Raw genomic sequence first — 16,096 nt, forward strand, 5'->3', positions numbered from 1 at the left:
AATAAAATGCATGTCTACATCCACGCGTGACTGGTGTAAACTTATAAACATTTTATCAATTTTTCAAGACTGCACATTTTCCAAAGCTAATACACAATAACATAAATTATGGGGATGATAAACAAAAAGCAAACATTTTCAACAATTATTTTATAAACCAGTCTACTCTAGACGACTCTAATGCCATTTTACCACATATCGTAACAACTGCTGAATATAAACTTGAAAATATTATTATTACAGAACAGGATGTTAAGGATGCATTAAGTTTGTTAGATGTTTCTAAAGCTTCATTTTCTGATAATATAAGTCCACGTATCAGAATCAATGATTTTAGCTATTACCAATTATTTTAATAAATCTATTGATGTGGTATCTATCCTGCTATTTGGAAATTAGCCATTGTTACACCAGTTTTAAAAAGGGCAATAAAAGTAGTGTTACAAACTATAGACCTTTGATAAGTGTTGTCGGAAAATTAATGGAATGATGCATTTTTAAACAAATTCTAATTTTTTTAGGGATACAGATTTTTTCACTAAAATCAGTCAGGTTTTACAGATGGGGATTCTGCAACTAACCAGTTATTAGACATTACAAACTAAATTGGGAGGGCTTTAGATTAGGGAAAGGAAATTATAACTGTATTATGTGATATAAGCAAATCATTCGATAAAATGGCATAGGAGTTTAATACATAAATTGAAACAATCTGGTATCTCTAGGAAATTATTATCTTGGTGTGAAAACTACTTACCTGATAGATATCAAAGAGTTGTAATTAACGGTACTTTTTCTCGGACGCGTTACAATCGTTTTTAAAACGTTGAATTATCACGAAGATTTGATGATCAGAACAAATTAATGTGTTTTTCTAATGCTTTTCAAGTGAAAGAATTATGCATGTACTTTAGATGTGATCTATTATAATATTTATATAACATAACATCGTGATTGTGTAATTATGTCTATACATGTAATGCCATGATAATTTACTGATATGGCATGAATGATCTTTAGTAAAACAATATGATAACCAATTGAATGTCATAATTAAGTTACCCGATGTAACTAATGTTTTATTATTAATTTTGTTTTGCTTTAAATCATTTTTATTATGTGTTGTTTATCTGTGCCTGATAATTGCATCACAATTATCTTCTAATTGTCTTATATGCTTTGGATAACAGATGATACTTGAAAACTTGTCGACTTCAATGTTATGTAAAGTGTTCTTCTACACTTACTGAGAAACATTTGTGAAAAGCCAAAAAAAAAACCTTAAAGTGAACAGTCGGGCAAGGATAGCTAAAGTCGGTAAAAATGGTGTGAATGTATCCAGTATAATTTCTTATGAAATGGAAAAATAAAATCTCTCGTCAAAATCTGTCTGCGTCCGAAGAAATTGATTTAAAGTATGGAAATTCTAAAACGTCCTCCCGGCTCACTATGTCCGTGGTTACATTTCCACGCAGCCTCGCTTTCAATGCTTTCAACTTTTCTTTACTTTAATGGTCAGAACTGGGAAACTAAGCAGAACTTGACCGTCGTATTAATATGTGAGAACTTTTGGAAGGCCAATGAACGCATTTAGACTGGTTTTCTTTGCCCGACTATTCACTTTAAGTAGTTCTTATAAAAGTACCAAAATTTATGTTACTTTTTACCAAAGTTAAAACGATTTGGTCATTATGTCTCATTTTTGTCTCATTTAAATCATATTTTTTCTGTGTTTATCTATGACATTGATTTTGAAGATGTTTTAAGGAATGAAAATGTGGTATCACATAAAAGAATTAGCTTGAATTAATTTAATTACGAATTGACCTAGATTTGATCGGCGGATACTTTCGATGTCGCCAACAACGCTCACCCTCCTGGAACGCATTGATTATTTCTCGGGCTTATAATGATACAAATGTATATCATACTATTCGCTAGCAATTATGACCTACTTTTCATTTAGGTTAGATATTTGTTTGTAACATTAAATATTATAGAAATGTTTTAAAGACAACACTGGTAGACTAAAACATATGGTTGGATTCTTCATTAAATTCCTATGATAAGCAGTATAGTCTCATAGACTCAGTAGCTCTTTGTCCATAATTTATACTAATCCTCTTGAAAAATTCTTTGGTGTTAACGTTAAGTCTATTATTCATCTTTTAATCAAAGAGAACACTTTTAAATACATTACCTTTGGAATAGGATAGGTTCTGTTTTGTAATGAATGTTTAATTCGATGAACAAGTCATCTAAAAAGATATTGCTGTTATTTAAGTTTTCAGTTTTAACTCTCATATTTTCAATCTACACAAATTTGAACAATAATATTATTCACATTGATTGTTGTAGTAAAAATCATGCGTTTTTATCAATGGGTATTTCTTGGTTATAACAAGACATTAATGTTTACTCAAATAACTGTTATTTTAAAGATAATATTACGACCGAAGAACTTATTAAACATGTCTGTTAATGATAACGAGTGGACAGGATTGATGTTTTCTATCCTCTCATTTCCATGTCAAATCGTGTGTGACAGCTGTTCTGATTACCTAAACATTTCAGTAATATGTGAGAAGGATATCAATTTGTACAGTGACAGGTTTGAAGTATCATTTGACCTTGGCTATTAAAGGTGTTGTACGTACCAGGCATAAGACTAAGCTTGTCATTAAGATCAGTATAGGGTGGACTTTCCGCGTCGTTTAGTACTGAAAATCTGGGTAAACATCAAATGTTCCCATTTGTTTGTTTTCGTCAAAATTTCAGAGCCCTAGGCAGCGACTATTGAGCAATGACTGTAAGCCGATTGGCCGGTTTACGTGTAATTGTCTAACGCTTTTGTCCTGGACTCGGAGTGGTTTGGTGTTGTAAGAAAAGCGATCCACTTTGGGTTACGTAGAATAGCGTGTCCGGCTGAGGTCAGCGAGACTGACCAGTATTGGCCGAACAAAGACTTAGATCCGGTTAAGGGAACTTGCCAAATCATATTATTCAACAATTATGACATAAGACTGAAGGACGGGATCAATGAGGTTGACCTGCTGGCCTATTATTTAAAACAACGGGTGTGTTCAGGTATCCACGGGAAGCCAGGCTGTAACTAATATGTTTATTACTAGTAATACACAATTTGATTTCAAAAACACAACAACAACAACAACAACAACAACAACAACAAAACACACAAAAAAACAAACAAAAAACAAAACCACAGAAAAAAATACTTCAAACAAACAAGCGAACAAGCAAACCAAATACAAAAGCAAAAAACACCTCAAGAAAAAAACAACAAAAAAAACATTGGTAACCAATCGTGTCAAATTTACTATTATTATGTAATAAATCGCATGTAAGGTGTCCTGTAATTGGTATCCTATAAGCCAACCTTTTGATTAGATCGAAATGCTCTATATGGTAGCGAATATTAGAAAAATAAACTATAGTAGGATTCTAATACTATACCTATGTTATGTCAGTCGTAGTCAGTGTCTAGAACGACGTGAAAATAAATAAATGGCAGCAGGAAACTAAAGTGCATAACAGAAAGGTGTTTGGAGACAAACTGTACAAGATGTTTCATTAATTAACACGTAAGTCCTCATATACGTTTTCTGTAAGACAATGGAGAATTGTTATTTGCGACTTTTTTGTATCAACAAATAAATCAATATATTCTCTATATCTATTTTCTATGTTATTAACAACTAAAAAGATCAAGGTTTAATTTATCTGAATGCGGACTGTGTGATCAATATCGCACATATTCCTAAATATATAATATACTGAAATACTATGACAAACATATACATGTACCCCATTTTCCTCTTCCTTCATTTATTTTGTTGATCTATTTAAAATAATTGCCTATATTAACTCAACGTTTCTGACATGATAACCGATCAATAGGTTCTAGTGTCGGTTAATAGTACATGAAATTTTGTCGTTAAAATTAAAAGTGACCGCATATTTCAATTTCAGATTTGTAACAGTAGATTTAAAATCCACCTAATTTTTCCTGGTGTGGCTTTACTATTACCTAGATATACCGATGACGATTTCAAGTTTCCTCAATTTAAAATTCAAATCGATTCGTTGAACTTTTCACCTGCGTTTAAATAACCTATAAATAGAACAAGTATCCCTTTGTCATGCGCAAGCTGTGATCCTGTAATGATTACATAAAGGAAATTACAATCATATGACTGAAGCCTAAACAAAGCTTCTCTGGCCGCGGGTCAAACGTGAATGGGCGCGTTCGATACACTCATAACTATATAAAAGCCGTTGATCCCCTATTACTAATATTTCTCTCAGTCCGGATCACGGATGATCATAGATTAATTCTGTCTTTAGTGGAAACGACGCAAGTTTACTCGTGTTATTACACAACGTTAAAACCCAGTAAGAAATCTCCCGAACAATGGCGATCTCTCCTTAGGTTTAACACAGCGTCTGCATGGACGTTATGGACTGTGGACAACACCGGTGACCACAGTAACTATCTGTAACAGGTGTTAGCTGACCACGGTGATGTCACACATCGGACTGTATAACAGTATAAAGTATTCATAACACATGGCTTTATTATTGCATAATGATCAAATATTAAAGTAGGCCGTAAGGTCATTCAGCAACAACTGTTGAAAGGTCATGTTGAACTTCATTTACAGTTTATTCTTGTTATACCTGATTGATGGCTTAGTTTGTATAAAAATATTGAACAATAGTTTGATATTTGTGACAGATCATGGATTTAGTATTTTGTTTATGTACTTACCAAAGTTGTTAAAATCAGCCATGTTTTATTTAGAGTAATTCGATGTAGTTTAAATGTTAAATATCAGTGTCTGTTATGTTTCTACCATTCCTCAGAGATAACCACCACCACCGCCAAACTGCTATAGCATATTTATTTTTTAGCTTCTATACTGTAGCAGAGTTTTGAAATACATAGTCCAGGTAGTACTTTCGGAGTTAATATCCATAAAATAATCTAAATACAGCTAATGTTATGTCATTTTCGTTGATTATATAAATGTTCAAGAAAAATACATCTTGGAATGATTAGTAAAACGTCGTATACAGACTGCTGCCCAATCCCAACATCATCTTTATATTTAAATCAGTTGATAAAATATTTAAAATGAGTGCATTTTCCTATGTGTTCGTGTATTGCAAAAATGTTTAAAAAAAACTAGTGATAATATTGTCCGGGTAGGAATTAAAGTTACACACGCTCCTTAATTTCAATCCCATGTGCATAAAATTATTTTTACCATTTCTGATGTTACTTTTGAAGGTCTCGCTAGTAAATGCATATTCACAGAAATAATATAATAATTATATTTTATTTGTTTTCATACTAAATCCGACTCTCTTATTGGCAGATTCTTTTTCTTCATATAGTACAAGGATTTATAAGTGATATACGTCCTTGTATAATATGAAGAAAAAATCCGAGAATGGCGCGAAAACCCGACGTTATCATGATGTCACAAAAGAGACGTCGACGTTGCGTATTGATTTAGAAAAAGTAATCCTTTGGAAAATCAATGGTATCGTACGTTTAAACTTATTTTTCGTTATCAAGTAGTCTGAAAAATTAATTATAAGCATTGATGTAAATATTTTCTGGTGTTATTAATGTTTTTAAAGAAACCTTTATATTTTGCTCCGGAAGGGTAATGGGCCTTTAACTTCATCGGGTTATGAAATAAATATTGTTTGCAAACTTTTGTGAGAATCAGCGTAGGGGATTCACACGGTTTGCAAACAAAATTGTGACATCAATGCTTAAATGAACTTAGATTACTTTTTCCTATTGTTATGTGTCTGATTCTCATCCTTTCAGATTAATTTTAAATATGTTTTACTTGAACGAGAAAATAACATATGCTATAATCATTTATTAGTTTTGCATGATAATTTTATCTTATTGGACATAAGAATGTAAACAGCAAATTCAATTTGATAAGTTGTTGTTGTAGTTGTTGCTGTTATTGATATGATGATGATGATAATGATGATGGTGACGAAGACGACGACAACGATAGCGCTGCTGCTATTGATCAAGGTGATGCATGTATATAGTTACACTAGCGCTGTACCTGTAGAATTTTCAATCATTATAGCTGCTATATTCCACACAGCCTTGAGAGAGGAGCTATTGCTTGCTGTCCTTGAAACAGATATAATAGGCGATGTCGTTAGTTACCAGTTATAATAGATTCAAAAGTAATGATAATAGATGTTGCCTCCACAAACATAAGATGTTGACCACTCCAACACACATTCCAACAGGCTCAATTTCTCTTCCTCGTCATCGACAGCAATCGGGTTAGAATACATGGATGGAATCATCTCATTCAAGGGTTCAAATTGGGAAAATTGCTATACAGTGGTTGATGAGAAGTATCAGAATCCCCTTCGAGTTCCTCCAAGTACACACCGCTGGTGTTTTCTTGTGGTTGTTCTATGTTGATTTAGTGATTAGATGAGACAAAATTACAGCGCTGCTGCGTGCGTTACGAGAAAGTTAATATGGGTTCAAGTAATGGTCAAGACTAAAAACAGATAGTTCACTGGTGGCAAACAGGTATTATTAATTATAGGTATCTGTAATATGACGCACATATTGCCATTAAGCCCGTGTTCAAATACCCAATTTCTTAGAAGACGTTAACATGGAAATGCAATATGAGTTAATTCCTTCTAGGTTTGTACTAAATGAACAGACGGAGAAGAAATAACATACATGTTTTGATCTATCCTTGACCGCTGTGGTCAGTCTGAGGCTGGGTATCGGGTTACACTTAGATGTATGGAAAACATCGGTTGAGCAATTTTATGTTGACGGCAAGCTTCAGTTATAATCAGGAAAATGTATACAACAGGCCATTTGGACCGAGGGCAAGCCACTCCGCTCAAATATGTGCCCTGACCTGGGGTCTTATGTGGTACCGACATCGTCTTATGTGTGAGCACATGTGATGAGGAGAGGGGTAATGATGTGAGGTGTGGGTAGGGGTCATTTAAAAGTTCACGGAAAACAGCCCCTTGTCAAGTTAGTATCCCTGCATGGTTAAATAAATAAGCAACTTACGTTTGATGCAGACTAAGTTTAGTCTCTCCAGATGGAAGAAATTTTGCGGTTCTTGTGCCTGTTCACAAGAGTATTGCAACTCCGAACACTATTCGAGGGAAACCCGTTTTAAATTGCAATAAAATGAATTGCCTGTTTTTTTACTGTAAATACTATATCAGTCGTATTGACACTTTAAAAAAAATATTATGATGGGTTACAAAATGTACGAACCACACTAATAGTAAAGACAAATATTACATTTCTTTCGATATTAATTTTGAAGTTTAGTTTAAATAATACATTTCATATTAGAAACTGTTTCTGATAGTATATACTAAGTAATACAAAAATAGTTATAGCTAGCAAAAAAAGCCCTCGGTAAAACATATTACGAAAGTAGATCTAAGTTTGAATCTTACATGCAATAAAGATTTACAATATGACAGACATGAAGCAGAAGTGAATAAAACGAATCAATTATAAGTAAAGCCCACAAGTTTAACCAAATTGTTGAAGTAAAATATAAATGGGAACAATTTATACGAGAAATTATTGAACATGTAAATGGTGAAATGCGTTTTAGTTAAAATTTTCATTCATAACAAACCGGAAATTCGTGATGGATAAAAGTGTGATGAACTTAAGATATTTTGGTCACCTTGTATATACGTAATACACAGAGAAATGAAATAATGAACAACAACAATGGATGAAGGAACCCTTTAAGTTATATGTGCCGTAACTGGGAAAAAAATTACATGTTATTTTGTCTTCGTTAATCTACTGAAAACCATAAAGTTTGATTATTAAGCAGTGGAATTCATTCAAATGACTTCAGGCCCCGATTTCTCGAAACAAACTTAAGTCAAACACTTCAGATGTCTTATTAACGTTAGTTGCAACACAGAAATCATGTTCTGAAAAATTGGGTTTTTTGTCTTATGTATGTTTAGGGGGAAACACATATGCAGAAGACACTTAACAACTACTAATAACTTTGTAACAATGTGTAATAAAGTTGTAGACCACAGCTTGGCCTCATGGTATGTACTAATTTCTCTTCACCATTGATGAAAATATAATCATTTTGGCAATGCTACCAAAATCATTTGTATTTTTAAAATTAAAGGCTATGCGTTGAAAGTACTGTAATTCTCAAAATATTGGTAACTTTTGGCAATGAATAAAATATTAAAACCTCATCTTGATTCGCGAGGATGAAAAATACGGCAAATATAACTTGTAATTGTAGTGGGAAAATGCTTTACAGTGTACAGTGATTTAATGGACAACGACAATTAACGATACTTGTTGTTATTTGTTTACCAGGCTTTCAACTAGTCCATAACTGTCTCATCATATGTTTATACAAACAAGTATATTTATACGTGCATAGTCTCCAATTGACCAGATGACCACTGCCCATCTCGTTGGAAGTTGACCTTCACGTAACGACTGATTAGTCTATACAAGCAATGTTTAGATGTGATTAATTCACTCTTAATGGCCTGTTACGCCAGACCACGATAAGCTGAAAATTCTGTGACGTTATGTAAGAAATCCGAGCTCGGCCCAACATCGTTAATCACCTTTGGCACGTTTAATCGCTGGATCAATAACTTTGACACCATCTGTAAACTGTGGAGTGACTCTCTTCTCCTATTGTCTGATTTCTACGATGTACGAGGTCGTCACTACGTTATTTTATCACATTGTTAAAATTAATTATGTGACTATTGTTATTTTTTATCTGAAATTACGTTGCGTTTTTTGTTAATTTCTGTGGTTATTTGTTTTTCTGGTGAACCTATTTTTTCATGTAACATATGATTCAACCATTTTTCAATCAATCACTTATCAAATTGCGATCATTGATTCTCATGGCAATGCTCTTTAGTTATAACTTCCGCTTGTTGGTATTCGTCATATCATATAAATGTCTTGCGATTTCCTTTCACTGTTAGCAGTATTATTGTAGTTTCTACATGTCGTTAGGATAGAACCTGAAATAGATCATACTTTAAACATTTATGGTAATATTGATTCTGAAGTTTAAATAAAATATCATTTTGTGATTATCAGAATTCATGCCACTTCAAAAAAAATCATGTCATGTAAAAGAATATCTTCAGATATCTAAAGATAATTGATCGTTTAGGTGTTAAAGGTGAAGTGTTTTTTTTTTTTAAAAATCATCATTAAAAATGTTTTAGACTAAGAATTAGAGGATATAGGGAATTCGGATGTGTCAAAATAGGGCATACTGTAGTTAGTAATAGCCTTTTCTGTTAGTTCAAAGATCTTGAGAATGTCTAGAGTAGCGACCAAGGGATCTTACTGACAATCGTGCATTCGTATGCATTGTATACATTTACATAAATATTTGCTCTCACAAAATTACGCGAAGACCTGCATCTCGCGAAAACTAACTGGTTACTCTCCGAGTAAAGAAAGCATAGTTTAAAGATCGTTGTTAGCTTCATTATTGACTTATTTTTATTGTGAGATTTACATTTGTTTAATGTAGCAGCGACATCATTGACAATGGAATGTAGGTCCGTATAGGACCTAGAGGTTGAACAGTGTTTTGATTGCGTTAAAGGTGGTATGAACGCATTTGGATACAGACATATTCAGTGTAGCGCGTTTGTAGAATATGTTGCGTTCATACCATTATTAATGCAAAAATTACATTATTCAATATATAACTTACGTTTGATGCAGACTAAGTTTAGTCACTCGAGATGGAAGAAATTTTGTGTGGTTCTTGTGCCTGTTCAAAAGAGTATTGCAACTCCGAACACTATTCGAGGGAAACCCGTTTTAAATTGCAATAAAATGAATTGCCTGTTTTTTTTACTGTAAATACTATATCAGTCGTATTGACACTTTTAAAAAAAAATGATGGGTTACAAAATGTACGAACCACACTAATAGTAAAGACAAATATTACATTTCCTTCGATATTGATTTTGAAGTTTAGTTTAAATAATACATTTCATATTAGAAACTGTTTCTGATAGTATATACTAAGTAATACAAAAATAGATATATGAAAAGCCCTATGTAAAACATATTACTAAAGTAGATTTAAGTTTGAATCTGACATGCAATAAAGATTGACAATATGACAGACATGAAGCCATCAGCAGAAGTGAATAAAACGAATCAATTATAAGCCCACAAGTTTAACCAAATTGTTGAAGGAAAATATAAATGGGGACAAAATTTATACGAGAAATTATCTGTAATGCTTTTTTTCTGGAATCCTGTAGGTGATCTGTTAACCTATTGTTCGCAATAATTGTTTTCCAATCAGATGTGCTGTATATTGAGGTAAGAGGAATGACCGTTCACGCATACTGACGTAGCTTTGGAATTCCCCTAACATTACTAAGGGACATCCCCACCCTCCGTTGTAGCTCCAACCAGCGATTCATTTAGTTGTAATGCTTGTGAACACATATTCTATTTTGATGTGAAATACACATTTACTATAATTGGATATTATAACAACTCTTTTTTTGTTATTTTGAAATCCGTCAACTTATGACAAGGAAACTCCGTTACATTTCTTTTTAAAACTTTCTATTGTCAACCGAGTATTGACAAGCATAATATTGTCTGTGCCGCCTAAGGATCAATCTTGAGGCCAATATAAGACCGAAAACGTCTTTTAATTCATTATGAATTCAAAACAAATTTGTCACCTGTGAAAAGGTAAAATGTAAGCTAAGTAATTAAAGTTTATTGACATTATCATATGCCGCAAAATCTGACCGAAGCGTGAACAAGAAGTAGTCCGATGATTACGCTATTAATTGAACGCATCTCCCTTCCCATTGACTATATAGGGGCATATCTTAATACATATATAAAAAATAAAAACAATAACGACGAGCATAAATTTGAAGAAAAATGCATACGGTGAAAAATATACACAAAAAATAAAAACAATAACCACTGACTAACGTGAGCTCTTTCGCTCCATCGAAGGGAGCTCTTCAGACTAAGCGCTCACGTTAGTCAGTCGTTATTGTTTTATTATATATATATATATATAGAGAGAGAGAGATAACATTTTAAATAAGAAATAACAGTACAGATGGCCATGTACACAACGTAAACCACATCCAAATAAGGAAAATATAAACTTCGCGTATGTAACACGTCGTGAACATAATGTAATTAAATGTCAAAATAAGATATATACACAATCCTATCATATATATACCATTTTACAGACGCCTCAAAATATCTATATATGGATTGTAATAAATGAAAGCAACATTTGCTTATTAGCACAGGACTTGTTTCGAGCAAGGAATAACACATCTAGTATCGGTTAGGTGTGTTGTCTCTATTAACAGTTGTATCATATTGCGCGATAATGTCCGTCTATATAAAGAACTAATACAGAAAATACAGCGCTAGCAGGTGATGGTTTCTACAGTTATGTTACCACAGTGGAGTGTCTGATAGGTTGTTTATAACACATTATTATCTACCCCTTATAAATTTTATAATTACGCAAAGCTTTCGTAAAGGGACAATTCACTCACGCTAATACTTTTACATAACCAAGAAGCAAAATGTGGCATAAATGTATTGTTCTACATTTCTTATGAAACATATAACATAAGATATTGACAAATTCCACGTCATTGTTTAGTATTTTAATTGATGCCGTTGTAATTACAAATCGTTGATCAATACGATTAAGCAGGTACAATATGTACGCTGTACCAATATCCGAGCCAAAGTCACGCACGTTAAACAAATGAACTACATAACCACTGTGGCGGTGATATAATGATTTTTTAGGCAAGACAATTCACCTAATAAGGTAAACACACTTCTGTCAGAGCGATTTGAGCTGTTCTAGACAAAAGTAGCATTAATCTACGAGCAAGGGACTGGGTTCGGCATACAAGATATTCGACCGCAATGTGTAATGGCGGACAACGAGTGAGTTTGAACATTTCACACGCATTTCACCACCATGGGATTTTCTGACATATCACAGTAAAACCGACTGATCTAATTTGCATTAGAACTGGGGGGTTTCCGATATATATACAAATTTTAATGTTCTCGTAGAATGAATTGTCCCTTTAAGATATGTCTCAATGTTTGTATCTACAGCAAAGATCTACACAAACGAATTAATAAATATAAGCCAAGTAATTACACAGTATTTAAGACTTTATATTTCGTTTAAGACTTTCAATTTTCAAGGAAATTAATGTGTTGATGCGATAAATTTCCGAGTTAAAAATACACTAATTCAAATGTCAAACTTTTGGAAAGGAAAAATGCAACAAGAGATTGGTTGGTTAGAAGAAAAAAAATGAAATCAGATCCTTTTTAGAAAATTTTCTTATGTCGCTTCGTATCTGTGTCGTATATAGAGAATTATTTTAAAAGCATAAAACTATCTTCGTATGGCATCTATGGTCTATGTAGATGCTAGAGCTTAGCAGACAATCTTCACAATGCGCGCTAGCGCATTATGAAATGATATTATATTTACATTATCAACTAATTTCAGGGTTTCTGCATTAACATTGTTTAAGCTATGCCAGGAAAACGGTTTATCAACGACGATTTATTCCACAAGATGGAACAGCCATTTTGACGGTGATCAGTTGACGTCACCACGTCATTATTAGTGACGTCATAATGGTCACGTTTTCGTTGTCAGTTATACCCTCATATACTTCACTTTGCCTTGGTTAGTTTATATAGTAGAAATGACAAGTAAATGTAAATATTGAACGGTAATCTAACTGATACATATACAAGTAACGATTACCATGATGCTGTAATAGATGCTTTGTTGCCTACAAAAGTCAGTTAAATATGTCAGTCTTCTGTCTGATTAGGATCTAGACATTGTTTCAGATTATACTAGGAATACATATACACTAGTCTATACAAGTTAGAATTCCAGAAAGTAAGCTATGAAATACTCGCGGACAGTGAAAAGAGTTTTATTAGCGTGTACGTAAAATGAAATATGACGTTTAAAGGTAGGTTTCGCCCAATTAAATATAAAGACTACGAAATTGAAATTTATCCTGTATACAGATAAAATCATTAGATATTTTTAATGCAAACAGCGAACAATATGGGTGATCAGTTGCGTAGCTTGACCAGGAAAATACTCCTCTAAAAATAGAGCGAAGTCAAGCTTTACATAGTACATGACGGGTTTTTTTCCAAAACGAGGCCGCATCAACAAACGGAAGCTTGCAACAAAAAGTCAGATAGCAGTGACAGTCTTGCCACGGCATGTTCAGTAAAAAAATAACAACAACAAATCGAAGTGCGATGGACTGTTTATACATATCATATCATCTAAAACACTTCATGTTACTTACATTCGTTCGCTAGCTTAGTACATCAAACATATATCTAGTAAGTCTGTCGATGTATGTGCGCTGGCATATGTGTCGAAATTTAACTCACCACGTGCAACAGAATCCGGGCAAGTTCCGCTCGAGACGTGACTTCTCTTTCTTCTATTGCTACATGCCATCTCTGAATTTCATTCCCTACAGATTTCATAGGGTGCTACTGATTCCATTCTAATTTCATCGTCTTTGTTGCCGATTCAGATACATTTTTTACTCACATGCTTTCGTTCAGCCATTTTGTTTACTTTTAGTATGTAACAATGCGCATGCGCGAAACTTCGACAAGACAATCTATCGCAGCTTCATTTGCATACTATTCTGTCTGACTGACAATCGTAATAAATCAAGGATTTCCTTCAATTTTGTATTCAAGAACCATTTATTCAATCTCATACGCATAAAGAAATTGAATTGAGGTATTTTTATTATGTTTTTTCATCTTTTCTTCCGTTTATAGGATTTTACAAAAAATATTTATTTGATTAGGCGAAACCTACCTTTAGGTTTCACAGGACAAAAAATGTACTTCTGCCATTCGTATACCGATAACTTCTATATTTGGTTTAGTCATGTCAGCAAGGACACGAATATTGTATAGTGTCAGTTATTTTTTCTGTTCTGTAAATATATATTTTATATAAATTATATTTTGTAATTTTAACATGAAGTAAAATTAGAAGCTCTAACTTTCCAATGGTGGTAATGGTGTATAGTAAGTAACTTTTGTAACTGAAGAAAAAAACTAAATCGTCTGCTCCTGTTTTTGATAGTGAAAAAAACCCATTTGTCAGCGGTGGAGCATCTTTAATATATCATTTGTGCAATCTTCGTCAATCTTTGATAAAAAGATGTTTCTGTTATCATTCCATAGGTATATGACATTGTACCCAGAAGTGTTAATATGTTTTAAAAAAGTAGACAACCACAGATTTTCTTTTTCTTCGCCAAAATACCATGGGATGGATAAGATATTTTTTGTTTTGATATTGAATGTTATACTAATTACTTGACTTTTTTCTACATTATAATTTATCATTTTGAAAAGTATTCGAAATTTTACCACTTGCCTTCTCCTTTGGGATGCGAGTTTGAACTTTCGATAGATGTTTGCAGGGTTTACGTAAACAAATACTTATCTCAGGAACTGCAGATTCATACAAAGTGATGTTGTGTAGCAATTTGTGGCATTATGTGACTTTGTATTGTATTTTATTATATTATGTACCATTGTGTAGCATTGTATGACATTGTGAAAAATTGTATGACATGCAAAATTGTGTAGAATCCTTTGACATAATATAATACTATAAGGCATTATGTTATGATAGTGTGTGACATTGTTTGACATTTGATGGAATCATGTAACATGTTACCTTTTAAACATCGTAGATTGAACAGGGTACGCTTACTCTACCTGAGCATCTCTTTGCACACTCTCTGTACATTTTAATGTCTCCTTGCGAAAGGTCGTTTAAAAGTATTCTTTGATATATTTTCCCTGTGAACAAGAGATGAGAAGTGGTTCGGTTGTGATTTTATTAGTTTAACGTAATATTAACAGTCAAGGGCATATTTAAGAAGCTAGTTGTTGGTGGATGCAGTCGGAGTACTCGGTTAGTGGCTAGTACCTATCAACTGTCCCAGATTTGATTCGAACTCTGATTCAACCAAGAGCTGAGAGCTTGTGGTGATATGTTGAGACATCTTAACTTGGCCACAGCAGCCGCTACATATGTATGAGAGGTGACCTTTCTTTAATTATCATTCCGAGGTGATCAAGACCTACAGTAACGGAAACTGAATAAATGACACATAGGCATAACACCAGCATCTTTGTCAAACATATTTAAATACTTTTTAGTACTACATTATATTTTCTAAATTGTCCTTTTTGTTTTGCAAAGATGTTTTGATAATAACAATTCTAATTTTGAGTCCCTTCACAGAAAACAAAATTCCCTATTGGTATGAATGGAGTCTTGATGAAGATGATGAAACACCTTGATAGAACTACATAGATTTAGCTACACTCGTGGACAGATAACATGAAATTTAATGTTGTTAAAAAGACTAAACGTGTATAATAAACGGTCTGGAATTTGCGGTGTTTTTTGTATATCATTTAAATCATGATTATATCCAAAAAATAAATCTTCATGAAAGTTATAATGCTGTGCAATTCACTGTTATTACATTTACTTGTAATAACCAAGTTCTATATAACCAGTTTAATTGCATATTGTAAATCCAAATAGTTTAGCAGGTGCATAAGACCAAAGCCATTGAAAATATAGATTTTTTTTCAGACCGACATTCAGGGAAATGATTTTAAATGATAACAAGAGCGACGTGAAATACAGGTATCTTGATCGTGACCTTCTTGGTGAGTTTTTTTATTCCTTATTTTCATTTACAAGTATATGCAGGAGTGACTTCTCTTCAAAGTTTTCAAATAATGGGGATATAATTTATTTCTACTGTGAAAAACGACAAGGAGTGTATCAACGTCCTTGGTGAATGCTATTTTTCTTTATGATATTATTCACCATATTGAAAGAGTGATAGTTCGAAGGTGAAACTA

The sequence above is a fragment of the Argopecten irradians genome, chromosome 3, assembly GCF_041381155.1.
Source record: "Argopecten irradians isolate NY chromosome 3, Ai_NY, whole genome shotgun sequence".
NCBI lineage: Eukaryota > Metazoa > Mollusca > Bivalvia > Pectinida > Pectinidae > Argopecten > Argopecten irradians.